General features: G+C 45.3%; 1 long non-coding RNA gene across 2 annotated transcripts in view; it reads right to left on the reverse strand.

Moving 5' to 3' along the window:
- LOC138853099 (uncharacterized) overlaps nt 1-15,000 on the reverse strand; it is a 75,193-nt gene that overhangs the window by 28,538 nt on the left and 31,655 nt on the right. For both annotated transcript variants that reach the window (XR_011392335.1, XR_011392334.1), the window contains exon 2: nt 5,620-5,681. This is a non-coding gene — a long non-coding RNA (uncharacterized lncRNA). The remainder of the gene's footprint in view (nt 1-5,619; nt 5,682-15,000) is intronic.

The raw sequence follows: 15,000 nt of genomic DNA on the forward strand, positions 1-15,000 counted from the left end.
ATGGACGTTGACAGGTGTGACAGAGGTGTCAGGAAGGAGAAGTAACAGTGGAGTACCACAACGCTCATTTATTAGACCCATTTTATTCTTGATATATGTAAATGAAAGAGATTCCCGTATCAATACTTTCAAATAACACAATAAAATGAGAAGACACAGGAGATGACTGCAAGTTACTGCAAGAAGGCTTCTCGCATGCTTCAATAATGGGCCGACAAGAGCTATTGGTATTACACACCAATAAATTCAAGGTTTTGAGGTTGAGAATAGCAAGCAGAGGCCAGAGTCAGAGTACTACCTGAGGACCTCGAAGTGATCTGAAGAGCATTTAATACATGTGCAAAACTGACGAATCCGAACGAGAAGTGATTGTAATGACTGTACTTACATCAGTACTGGAGGTGGCGGCACCAGAACGCTGCCTTCCTCCTCTCAAGCATACAAAGACAGTTGAGAAAGACTTGTTAAGAAAGCAAGATGTTACATCACTGGTAGAGCGGAGAATCAGAGGAGACATCAGTAGTAACATGGGAACCAGACGAGTGTGAATATCACAGTGAAACAAAGGGAACAATTAATTTATCAGTAAATGTTATTAATTCGTCATTGCCAGACTAAGTTTGATTCGACAGACATTATTGTAGTAACCCCTCAAGCTGTACAAGTATAGATGGACTATTAATACTGCTTCATACATCAAGTTCTTTCTGCATTTCTGCGCCTGCGATTTTTTTTTAATTTAAATATTTATTATTCTCGGTTTGGTTAGGTTTCTTTGTTACAGCATATTAACCTGTATTTACGTATAATTACTCGGCAATTAAGATAAAACGTCTGTTATAAAATATCGAGAGTGAATTTTCTCACGAACGGTAAAAAACACAGATCGACTAGATACACTCACAACTCACACTAACACTACAACCTACACTCACACTAACACAGCAACCTACACTCACAACTCACTAACACAACAACCTACACTCACTAACACAACCTACACTCACTAACACAACAACCTACACTCACAACTCACTAACACAACAGCCTACACTCACAACTCACTAACACAACAACCTACACTCACAACTCTCACTAACACAACAACCTACACTCACAACTCAGTAACACAACAACCTACTCACTAACACAACCTACACTCACTAACACAACAACCTACACTCACAACTCAGTAACACAACAACCTACACTCACTAACACAACAACCTACACTCACAACTCAGTAACACAACAACCTACACTCACTAACACAACCTACACTCACTAACACAACAACCTACACTCACAACTCAGTAACACAACAACCTACACTCACTAACACAACAACCTACACTCACAACTCTCACTAACACAACAACCTACACTCACAACTCAGTAACACAACAACCTACACTCACTAACACAACCTACACTCACTAACACAACAACCTACACTCACAACTCAGTAACACAACAACCTACACTCACAACTCTCACTAACACAACAACCTACACTCACAACTCAGTAACACAACAGCCTACACTCACAACTCACTAACACAACAACCTACACTCACAACTCTCACTAACACAACAACCTACACTCACAACTAACACAACAACCTACACTCACAACTCACACTAACACAACAACCTACACACACAACTAACACAACAACCTACACTCACAACTCACACTAACACAACAACCTACACTCAACAACCTACACTCACAACTCACACTAACACAACAACCTACACACACAACTAACACAACAACCTACACTCACAACTCACACTAACACAACAACCTACACTCACAACTAACACAACAACCTACACTCACAACTCACACTAACACAACAACCTACACTCACAACTCTCACTAACACAACAACCTACACTCACAACTCTCACTAACACAACAACCTACACTCACAACTAACACAACAACCTACACTCACAACTCACACTAACACAACAACCTACACACACAACTCACACTAACACAGCAATCCACACTCACAACTCACACTAACACAGCCTACACTCACAACTCACACTAACACAGCAACCTACACTCACAACTCACACTAACACAGCAATCCACACTCACAATTCACACTAACACAGCAACCTACACTCACAACTCACACTAACACAGCAACCTACACTCACAACTCACACTAACACAGCAATCCACACTCACAATTCACACTAACACAGCAACCTACACTCACAACTCACACTAACACAGCAACCTACACTCACAATTCACACTAACACAGCAACCTACACTCACAACTCACACTAACACTAATACAGCAATCCACACTCATAACTCACACTAGCACAGCAACCTACTCACACTAACACAGCCTACACTCACAACTCACACTAACACAGCAACCTACACTCACGACTCACACTAACGCAGCAGCCTACACTCACAACTCACACTAACACAGCAACCTACACTTACAGCTCACATTAACACAACAACCTACACTCACAACTCACATTAACACAGCAACCTACACTCACGACTCACACTAACACAACAACCTACACTCACGACTCACACTAACGCAGCAGCCTCACTCAACTCACAACTAACCAGCAACTAACTTACAAGCAACATTAACACAGCAACCTACACTCACAACTCACATTAACACAGCAACCTACACTTACAGCTCACATTAACACAACAACCTACACTCACAACTCACACTAACACAGCAACCTACACTCACAACTCACACTAACACAGCAACCTACACTCACAACTCACACTAACACAGCAACCTACACTCACAACTCACAGCTTGGAAATAGAATCTAGACGATGTTTCACTTAGTTTAGGATCGTTTATGATGGACCGAAACGTCACCCTCTGACTTCTGACTTCCAAATGACCACACACACACACACACACACACACGCACGCACGCACGCACACACACACACACACACACACACACACACACACACACACACACACACACACACACACACACACACTGGATTGAATTCGAGAAGCCAGTTACTGGACCACATGTCCAGCCTCTCCAGGTCTCTTTGCAGTCCTGCCTCATCCTCGTCCGATTTAATTCTTCTCATCAACTTCACGTCATCTGCGAACAGGGACACTTCAGAGTCTATTCCTTCCATCATGTCGTTCACATATATCAAAAATAGCATGGTCTTGAAATCTGACTCTGTAGGGACCCCGCTCATCACAGTGGGCGCCTGTTACGAGCGGGAATCCCTAGCAGGGCAGTTCCTAGGACCAGTGCTATTTTTTGATATATGTGAACGACATGATGGAAGGAATAGACTCTGAAGTGTCCCTGTTCGCAGATGACGTGAAGTTGATGAGAAGAATTAAATCGGATGAGGATGAGCAGGACTGCAAAGAGATGAGAGGCTGGACATGTGGTCCAGTAACTGGCTTCGAATTCAATCCAGCAAATGCAAAGTCATGAAGATTGGGAGGGGCAAAGAAGACCGCAGACAGAGTATAGGCTAGGTGGACAAAGACTACAGACCTCACTCAGGAGAAAGACCTAGGGGTGACCATAACACCGAGCACATCACCGGAGGCACACATCAACCAAATAACCGCTGCAGCATACGGGCGCCTGGCAAACCTGAGAATAGCGTTCCGATACCTTAATAAGGAATCGTTCAAGACACTGTACACTGTGTATGTTAGGCCCATACTGGAGTATGCAGCACCAGTCTGGAACCCACACCTGGTCAAGCACGTCAAGAAGTTAGAGAAAGTACAAAGGTTTGCAACAAGGCTAGTCCCAGAGCTCAAGGAATGTCGTACGAGGAAAGGTTAAGGGAAATCGGACTGACGACACTGGAGGACAGAAGGGTCAGGGGAGACATGATAACGACATACAAGATACTGCGGGGAATAGACAAGGTGGACAGAGATAGGATGTTCCAGAGAGGGGACACAGGGACAAGGGGTCACAACTGGAAGCTGAAGACTCAGACGAGTCACAGGGACGTTAGGAAGTATTTCTTCAGTCATAGAGTTGTCAGCAAGTGGAATAGCCTAGCAAGTGAAGTAGTGGAGGCAGGAACCATACATAGTTTTAAGAAGAGGTATGACAAAGCTCAGGAAGCAGAGAGAGAGAGGATCCAGTAGCGATCAGTGAAGAGACGGGGCCAGGAGCTGAGTCTCGACCCCTGCAACCACAATTAGGTGAGTACAATTAGGTGAGTACACACACACACACACACATTTTCTTGGACTGCAAGAAGGCGTTTGACACAGTTCCACACAAGAGATTGGTGCAAAAACTGGAGGACCAAGCAGGGATAACAGGGAAGGCACTACAATGGATCAGGGAATACTTGTCAGGAAGACAGCAGCGAGTCATGGTACGTGGCGAGGTGTCAGAGTGGGCACCTGTGACCAGCGGGGTCCCACAGGGGTCAGACCTAGGACCAGTGCTGTTTCTGGTATTTGTGAACGACATGATGGAAGGAATAGACTCTGAGGTGTCCCTGTTTGCAGATGACGTGAAGTTGATGAGAAGAATTCACTCGATCGAAGACCAGGCAGAACTACAAAGGGATCTGGACAGGCTGCAGACCTGGTCCAGCAATTGGCTCCTGGAGTTCAATCCCACCAAGTGCAAAGTCATGAAGATTGGGGAAGGGCAAAGAAGACCGCAGACGGAGTACAGTCTAGGGGGCCAGAGACTACAAACCTCACTCAAGGAAAAAGATCTTGGGGTGAGTATAACACCAGGCACATCTCCTGAAGCGCACATCAACCAAATAACTGCTGCAGCATATGGGCGCCTAGCAAACCTCAGAACAGCATTCCGACATCTTAATAAGGAATCGTTCAGGACCCTGTACACCGTGTACGTTAGGCCCATATTGGAGTATGCGGCACCAGTTTGGAACCCACACCTAGCCAATCACGTAAAGAAACTAGAGAAAGTGCAAAGGTTTGCAACAAGACTAGTTCCAGAGCTAAGAGGTATGTCCTACGAGGAGAGGTTAAGGGAAATCAACCTGACGACACTGGAGGACAGGAGAGATAGGGGGGACATGATAACGGCATACAAAATACTGAGAGGAATTGACAAGGTGGACAAAGACAGGATGTTCCAGAGATTGGACACAGTAACAAGGGGACACAGTTGGAAGCTGAAGACTCAGATGAATCACAGGGATGTTAGGAAGTATTTCTTCAGCCACAGAGTAGTCAGTAAGTGGAATAGTTGGGGAAGCGATGTAGTGGAGGCAGGATCCATACATAGCTTTAAGCAGAGGTATGATAAAGCTCACGGCTCAGGGAGAGTGACCTAGTAGCGATCAGTGAAGAGGCGGGGCCAGGAGCTCGGACTCGACCCCCGCAACCTCAACTAGGTGAGTACAACTAGGTGAGTACACACACACACACACACACACACACACACACACACACACACACACACACAGACACACACACACACACAAACAAACAAATACACACACACACACACACACACACACACACACACACACACACACACAGGCCAAGTGTCTATCGACAAGCGCCTTTGACAACTAGTAACTAACTAAATTGAAGTGGTCAACCATACCTGTGAGTTGTGAGGAGCCCTCGCTGCCTGGCGGCCCCGCGGCACCTCACATCATGCGCCCTCTGTACACCAAGAGAGAAAGCTGTTAATATTTTAAATATAATAAAGAAGTGGAAGTTTACTCTCTGGAAAGAGGGCAAGAGAGAGGGAGAGAGAGAGAGAGGGAGAGGGAGGGAGAGGGAGAGAGAGAGAGAGAGAGAGAGAGAGAGAGAGAGAGAGAGAGAGAGAGAGAGAGAGAGAGAGAGAGAGAGAGAGAGGGTCAGACAGAGAGAGAAAGAGAGAGAGAGAGAGAGAGTCAGACAGACAGACAGAGAGAGAGAGAGAGAGAGAGAGAGAGAGAGAGAGAGAGAGAGAGAGAGAGAGAGAGAGAGAGAGAGAGAGAGAGAGAGAGAGGGACAGACAGAGAGAGAGAGAGAGAGAGAGAGAGAGAGAGAGAGAGAGAGAGAGAGAGAGAGAGAGAGAGAGAGAGAGAGAGAGAGAGAGAGAGAGAGAGAGAGAGAGAGAGAGAGAGTCAGACAGACAGAGATAGAGACAGACAGACAGAGAGAGAGAGAGAGAGAGAGAGAGAGAGAGAGAGAGAGAGAGAGAGAGGAGACAGACAGACAGAGACCTGATAATATACACATGGAAAATACTGGAGGGCCAGGTCCCAGGTTACCTGGATACCTGGAGGTTATTCCGGGGATTAACGCCCCCGCGGCCCGGTCCATGACCAGGCCTCCCGATGGATCAGGGCCTGATCAACTAGGCTGTTACTGCTGGCCGCACGCAGTCCAACGTACGAGCCACAGCCCGGCTGATCCGGCACTGACTTTAGGTATCTGTCCAGCTCTCTCTTGAAGGCAGCCAGGGGTTTATTGCTAATTCCCCTAATGCTTGATGGGAGGCTGTTGAACAGTTTTGGGCCCCGGACACTTATGGTGTTTTCCCTTAGTGTACCAATGGCGCCCCAACTTTTTATTGGCGGCATTTTGCATCGCCTGCCCAGTCTTTTACTTTCGTAGGGAGTGATTTCTGTGTGCAGATTTGGGACCATTCCTTCCAAGATTTTCCAAGTGTAGATTATGATATCTCTCCCTCCTGCGTTCCAACGAGTACAAGTCAAGTGCTTCCAAGCGTTCCCAGTAGTTAAGGTGCTTAACAGAACTTATACGTGCAGTAAAGGATCTCTGTACACTCTCTAGATCTGCGATTTCACCTGCTTTGAATGGAGATGTTAATGTACAGCAGTATTCCAGCCTAGAGAGAACAAGTGATTTGAAAAGGATCATCATGGGCTTGGCATCTCTCGTTTCGAAAGTTCTCATTATCCATCCTATCATTTTCTTTGCACGTGCGATCGTGGCACTGTTGTGATCCTTGAAAGTGAGATCCTCAGACATTACTACTCCCAGGTCCCTTACATTATTTTTCCGCTCTATTGTATGGCCGGAGTCAGTAGTATACTCTGTTCTAGTTATTATCTCCTCCAGTTTTCCATAACGGAGTAGTTGGAATTTGTCCTCATTGAACATCATATTGTTTACCGTTGCCCACTGGAAAACTTTGTTTATATCTTCTTGGAGGTTAACCGCGTCCTCAGCAGATGACAGCCTCATGCAGATCCTAGTATCATCCGCAAAAGATGATACGGTGCTGTGGTGTACATCTCTGTTTGTCTGATATGAGGATAAGGAATAAGATGGGGGCGAGTACTGTGCCTTGTGGAACAGAGCTCTTCACTATGGCAGCCTCCGATTTAACTCTGTTGACCACTACTCTTTGTGTTCGTTTTGTTAGGAAGTTGAAGATCCATCTCCCCACTTTCCCAGTTATTCCTTTAGAACGTATTTTATGGGCTATTACGCCATGATCGCATTTGTCAAATGCTTTTGCAAAGTCTGTGTATATTACATCTGCATTCTGATTTTCTTCCAGTGCATCCAAGGCCATGTCATAGTGATCCAGTAGTTGTGAGAGGCAGGAGCGACCTGCCCTGAACCCATGTTGCCCTGGATTGTGCAGATTTTGGGAATCCAGGTGATTTGCAATCCTGCTTCTTAGCACTCTTTCAAAGATTTTTATGATGTGGGACGTCAGAGCTATTGGTCTATAGTTCTTAGCTAATGCTTTGCTGCCACCTTTATGGAGTGGGGCTATATCCGTTGTTTTAAGTGACTGTGGAATTTCACCCATGTCCAAGCTCCTCCTCCATAGTGTACTTAGGGCACGCGAGAGCGTTTCTTGCAATTCTTAATGAAAACAGAGTTCCACGAGTCTGGGCCCGGGGCTGAGTGCATAGGCATGTTGTCAATGGCTTTTTCGAAATCTATCGAAGTTAGGGTAATGTCGGAAATCTGGCATACATTTATGGAGTTTTGAGGCTCATTCATGAAGAAATCATTTGGGTCGACGATCCTCAGACCGATTAGTGGTTCACTAAACACAGAGTCGTACTGGGATTTCAATATTTCACTCATTTCCTTGTTGTCATCTGTATAAGTCCCATCCTGTCTGAGTAAGGGCCCGATACTAGATGTGGTATTTGCCTTGTTTTTGGCATATGAAAAGAAATATTTTGAATTTCTTTCAATTTCGCTAATAGTTTTAAGCTCCTCCTGCCTCTCCTGGTTCCTGTAAGAGTCATTTAGCTTAAGTTCGATAGTTTCCACTTCCCTGGTCAGCGCCTCCTTTCGTGTATCAGACATTCTAGCACTCCTGAGGAGCTCAGTGACTCTTCGTCGTCTTCTGTAGAGGGAGCGTCTTTTTCTCTCCAGTTTACTCCTGCTCTTCTTCTTTCTTAGGGGAATATGCCTAGAACATGCTTCGGCTACCAGGAAGTTGATCCTTTCAAGGCACTGGTTTGGATCCATGTCATTTAAGACATCTTTCCAACATGTTTCGTTAAGGACATGGTTTACCTGGTCCCAGTTGATGTTCTTGTTGTTGAAATTGTATTTTGTGAAGACACCTTCACAGGTCCCTACCATAATGATGTACTGGAGCGAGAGATCTGGGGGGAGAAGTGTAAAATAAACCCAGTGGAAAGCTGGAAAGACACGTTGCTGGAACAAGTATAGAAGCCTTCAAAAGGAAACTAAGTAACTACCGTCGTGGTGTGCCAGATTAACCAGGCTGTGATGGACGTGTGGGGCAGCGGGCCGCCAATAACAATAGCCTGGTCTACCAGGCAATCTACTGACCCCGGGCTGGGCTGCGTGAGTAAGAAAATTCCCAAAACGGGTCACAGATACTGTTTAAAATTTATTCATAGTGAAGGATATTCTGGGAAAGCTGAATTTATTTTTGGCACTGTTATCCCCTGAGCCGAATAATAGAACCATTATTATCACCTCGGCCCTGGTCTGAGCCAGTGCCGCGGGGGTTGTCGCAACCCCCCCTCCGACACAATCAACGGGTAGGTACCCAGCAGCAATAAAAGATAATAATAATAATAATAATAATAATAATAATAATAATAATAATAATAATAATAATAATAATAATAATAATAATAACAGTAATATTGAACAAATGGTTATAACTATAACCATAATTTTTAAAGGGTGGACCGGTAAGCCAGCGGAAGGTCTTAGTCAGATGACTGAAAGCTCCAACGGCAGTTGTCATCTGCCTCCTAAGACCCGCGTCAGGAAACACTTGTCCAGTTTCCTGACGAACCTTACTTAACCTAACCTAACCAACAGTAATAATAATAATAATAATAATAATAATAATAATAATAATAATAATAATAATAATAATAATAATAATACAGTGCTGCTAACTAATTTAATTACCCCTAAACACACAGACTAGCCCTATGTATACCGTGAGAGCAATGTATACACACCGAGAATAAAAATGATAAGTTGGATAACTAAAACCTTCAAAACAAGAGATGCCAAGCCAATGATGACACTCTTAGGTCACTCGTTATCTCTAGACTAGAATATTGATGAGTTATAATAGCTCCCTTCCTGGTAGGCGAAATTGCTGAGCTGGAAAATATAGAGAGAACCTTCACATCACTAATAAACTCAGACCAGGACCTTGTGTTACCGGGAGAACTTAAATCCCTAAAACTGTACTCCTTAGAACGTAGGTGAGAAAGATACATATTAATCTACACCTGGAAGATACTGGAGGGATTGGTCCCAAACCTGCACACCTAAACTACTACTTATGAATACAAGATGCTTGGAAGACGGTGCAGGATACCTCCAATGAAAACAAGGGAAGCGATGAGTACACTGAGAGAGAACTTGATAAATGTTAAGGGACCACGACTCTTCAACACCCTCCCTTTACGCATAAGGGGGATTTCCAACGAACCCCTGGCTGTCTTCAAGAAGGAACTCAACAGACTCATCAAAACAGCTCCTGGTCGGCCGGGTTGTGGTACATACTTTGGACTGCGGGCGGCGGGCACTAACAGCTTGATCGATTAGGCTAGCAACCAGGAGGCTGGCAGAGAAACACGTGGTGAAAGAGGAAAATTATCGTTATAGTTAGAAGGGATCTAAAGAGAATAGTTTTACCTCACCAACACTCACCTTTACCTCACCAACACTCACCTTTACCTCACCAACACTCACCTTTACCTCACCAACACTCACCTTTACCTCACCAACACTCACCTTTACCTCACCAACACTCACCTTTACCTCACCAACACTCACCTTTACCTCACCAACAGTCACCTTTACCTCACCAACACTCACCTTTACCTCACCAACACTCACCTTTACCTCACCAACACTCACCTTTACCTCACCAACACTCACCTTTACCTCACCAACACTCACCTTTACCTCACCCACACTCACCTTTACCTCACCCACACTTACCTTTACCTTACCCACATTCACCTTTACCTCACCCACACTCATCTTTTACCTCACCCACACTCACCTTTTACCTCGCCCACACTCACCTTTACCTCACTCACTCCTCTTCGTCCCTTTCATCATCTTTCTCTTATACCTCTCTTCTGAGCCTCACACTTTTCTCTCTCTCTCGTCCAGCCCCCACATCTATTCTATTCTCTGGTCTTCTCCCTCACATCTCCCTCTTGCTTCCGTTTAGCCCCCAAAAATCCTTTCCCCCGGTCTGGCTCCCACAATCCTTCAGATACTGCACCAGCTCCGGCTGGGAGGGTATTGTATCCACAGATACACAGCAACAATAACAGCTGACTGAACCAGCTGGGACAGGGGATGGAAGAGTGGTTGTATTAGCTGGTATACAACAACTAACTGCACCAGCTAGAGCAAGGAGGATGTTGCATCATCTGATGCATATCAACAATAACAGCAGACTGCACCAGCTGGGGCAGTAATTGTGCTGTACCCTCTGATACACAACAAAACTAACACCTAACTGCACCAGCTAGGGTAGTAATGGTGTTCTATCTGATAATACACAACAATCTAACAGCTGACTGTACTAGCTGAGGCAGGGGGGGCGGGGGTGAATCAGCTGATAAACAACAATAACAGCATCAGCTGGTCGCACCTCTGCGTCTCATATCGGATGAGGTTATGGACTGGTGGGCTGGTAGGGCAACGCCCACCACCATTACCGTCACCACCGCCCACCACCACTGACGCCTACCACCACCACCCATCATCATCATCGACACCCACCACCACAACCGTCACCACCTACTACCATCACAACTGTCACCACCCACCACCATCAGTACTTCCATCAGCACTAATGACTATTTTCAGCATCACCACCGACAGCAGAATCAATACCACCATCACCTCAGACTGCTACCACCACCCACCACAACTATCACCACCACCTGGCCACGCTGAGGAAATAGGAAAAAAATAGAAACCGGTCACAGGTATATCAAAACACCACAACCTCCCCTACTACCATGACGACTACGGCCATCCCTACTACTACTACGGCAAAGCAATTAAAAAAAAAAGATAGCCCAATAACTTTAACGTCCCAAATTATCAAAATCTTTGATAGGGGTTTTATGGAGCAAGATTGCCAGTCACATGAAATCGCAGTAATTGCACAACCCAGGGCAACATGAGTTTAGAATCAGTTGCTCCTGCCACTCCCAATTGCTGAATCATTTCCACATGGTATTGGATACATTGGAAGTCAAGCATTTCATAGATGTAGTGTACACTTACATTTCAGAAGCCTTCGAAAAGTGTAACCATAGTGAAACTGTGCACAAAATGCGTTGAAAAGAAATAACTGGAAAGGAGGGCAGATGAATATTTAACCTCCTAACAAATAGAAAACAAAGAGTAATAGTAAGCACAGTGAAATCAGAGGCTACCACAGTAGCTCTCTTCCTGCAGGCACGGCACTCGCCTCCTGCAGGCACGGCACTCGCCTCCTGCAGGCACGGCACTCGCCTCCTGCAGGCACGGCACTCGCCTCACTACTCTTTCTCATTCTCTTATCCGACACCACTGTATTGTCCTCTGCAGACGGTAGAAGATTGTTCATGAGTGGCATCCACAGAATACACAGTGAGTCACCAAGCTGATATAAACACTTCCAGTGGGTTACTGACAACAATGTGATGTTCAATAAAGACAAATTCCAGTTACTATACTATAGTAAAAGTGAGGAAATATAATCGAGCTCCGAATGCAGAACAAACTTCAATCATTCAATAGGGCGGACGCATGCAAGTTATTTAGAAGTAATAATGTGAGAAGATCTCACATTCCAGGAGCACAACAATGTTGTTATCACATCGATAAAAATGATAGGTTACATAACTAGAACTTCCAAAACGAAAGATGGTAACTCTCTATCTAGGCTGGAATATTGGCGCATACCAATGGTCCCCGTCAAGGCAGAACTGGAATATATACAGATAACCTTCACAGCTCGTATAACCTCCGTCAAGCTCCTAAATTAATGGGAGTAATTGAATTCCATTGAACTGTACTCCTTAGAAGATAGACAAGAAAGATACATCGTTATCAACACCTGGGAGAAGATCCTGATCAGCCAGGCTATGGTGCACATGCTGACTTATGGGCGGTGGGCACCAACAGTCTGTTCGAACAGAACAGTAACCAGGAGGCCTGGTCTGAGACCGAATTGCAAGGGACGGTGACCCCCGGTAGCAACTACCGGTAACCCCCGTCACCAAAATCACCCTAACTTCTACCTAACTCCTGCATACAAATGGAACGCAGTATATATACCAGGTGTGTTTATCTAAAACACACTATCTTATTAAAACGTCGTAGATGTTAGTCTGGGGATGTACTGATCCTCATGTACTCCACAGCTATTATACATCCATGGAAGGAGCGATAAACACACAGGGGTTATACAGCGCCCATAAAAGCGAGAGCCACTCAGAGGTAAAGCCTAGAGATGGTCAGGTCCGCTGGTAAGAGCAGTTAAGAGGGAAGATATTTGTGAATTTAGACACAAGACATCCACTTCTCATGTGTTTTAAGGTCAGTAGCCCCAATACCCGACTTTTATTTTTATTATTATTAATTTTTTTTATCACACTGGCCGATTCCCACCAAGGCAGGGTGGCCCGAAAAAGAAAAACTTTCACCATCATTCACTCCATCACTGTCTTGCCAGAAGGGTGCTTTACACTACAGTTTTTAAACTGCAACATTAACACCCCTCCTTCAGAGTGCAGGCACTGTACTTCCCATCTCCAGGACTCAAGTCCGGCCTGCCGGTTTCCCTGAACCCCTTCATAAATGTTACTTTGCTCACACTCCAACAGCACGTCAAGTATTAAAAACCATTTGTCTCCATTCAGTCCTATCAAACACGCTCAAGCATACCTGCTGGAAGTCCAAGCCCCTCGCACACAAAACCTCCTTTACCCCCTCTCTCCAACCTTTCCTAGGCCGACCCCTACCCCGCCTTATTTCCACTACAGACTGATACACTCTTGAAGTATTTCTGTTTCGCTCCATTCTCTCTACATGTCCGAACCACCTCAACAACCCTTCCTCAGCCCTGTGGACAACAGTTTTGGTAATCCCGCACCTCCTCCTAACTTCCAAACTACGAATTCTCTGCATTATATTCACACCACACATTGCCCTCAGACATGACATCTCCACTGCCTCCAGCCTTCTCCTCGCTGCAACATTCATCACCCATGCTTCACACCCATATTATTATTATTATTATTATTATTATTATTATTATTATTATTATATTTAAGGATAAGTAAACTCCTAGAGGTTATACTTGAAGTTACACTTACAACCAACTGATGTGAAGGTTTACTTATAAGGTTACTTATAATCAACAAGCAACGCTGTTGATTATATAACAGATATATATAACAGCGATAATTTCAGGAAATGGCACTTGTGCAAACACTCAAGACATTGGGATAGGTTTCGCTCCTGGGACCTTCTTTACCCCTGACACAAAGTACAAGAAATGCAAGAAGTGCAAGGTGCAACAGTGGCAGCAACGTGGTCGTTATAACCACCATGTCTATCAAGGTGCAAAAACCACTACGTCCATCAAGGACCTCACCAGGAAACAACCCTCCGCTAACTTCCCCCCTTCCCCTCCCGGGTTCATACTGTGAGGACACAGCGATAAGAAACGGGAGACTGGAGGGAAGCTGTCCATCCCACTGAGTGAGCACAGGAAGGGAAGGAAGACCAGAACACTGCCTGAGTAAGCCACAGCAATAAGCAACGCCGCTGCTTGATGAACCAGGATGAGGCCCAGCTAGTCTTCTCTGAACCCCCCTCCCCCTCTCCTTCTCCAGATGAACCGACAGCGGTTCAGAAAGCTACCTTATCTTCGATACTTTGGCCCACAGGATTCTAGACCGCGCCTCGCACCACCTACACTATAGACCATGTCTCGTCCCACCCACATTATGGACCATGCCTCGCACCCACCCACATTATGGACCATGCCTCCCCCTCACATTGTAGACCACGTCTCGCCTTCTCCCAGTGTGGACCACGCCTCGCCCCCACCCACATTGTGGACCACACCTCGCCCCCATCCACATTATAGACCATGCCTTGCACCACCCACATGGCAACACGGCTGTCAAGTGATTTTACCTGCACTCAGCTTAACACAGCTCTCTCTCTCTCTCTCTCTCTCTCTCTCTCTCTCTCTCTCTCTCTCTCTCTCTCTCTCTCTCTGCACATGTGTCAGTTCCATGTGACGCAGTGATTTTGACGTACATGACGTTACATATAACCCTCAATAAATTAATGAATTATTTTTCATGTATACTCATTGTGGTTTGGGAAAAGACGAAACAGTAGAAGTATACATACAGTATTTACATGCTGGCGTGTACATCTCAATGTATGCATTTAAATTATACGTTATATACACAGACACACACACATACATACACACACACAGGAGCTCGGACTCGACCCCCGC

Source organism: Cherax quadricarinatus, chromosome 22 (assembly GCF_038502225.1).
Source record: "Cherax quadricarinatus isolate ZL_2023a chromosome 22, ASM3850222v1, whole genome shotgun sequence".
Classification (NCBI taxonomy): Eukaryota; Metazoa; Arthropoda; class Malacostraca; order Decapoda; family Parastacidae; genus Cherax; species Cherax quadricarinatus.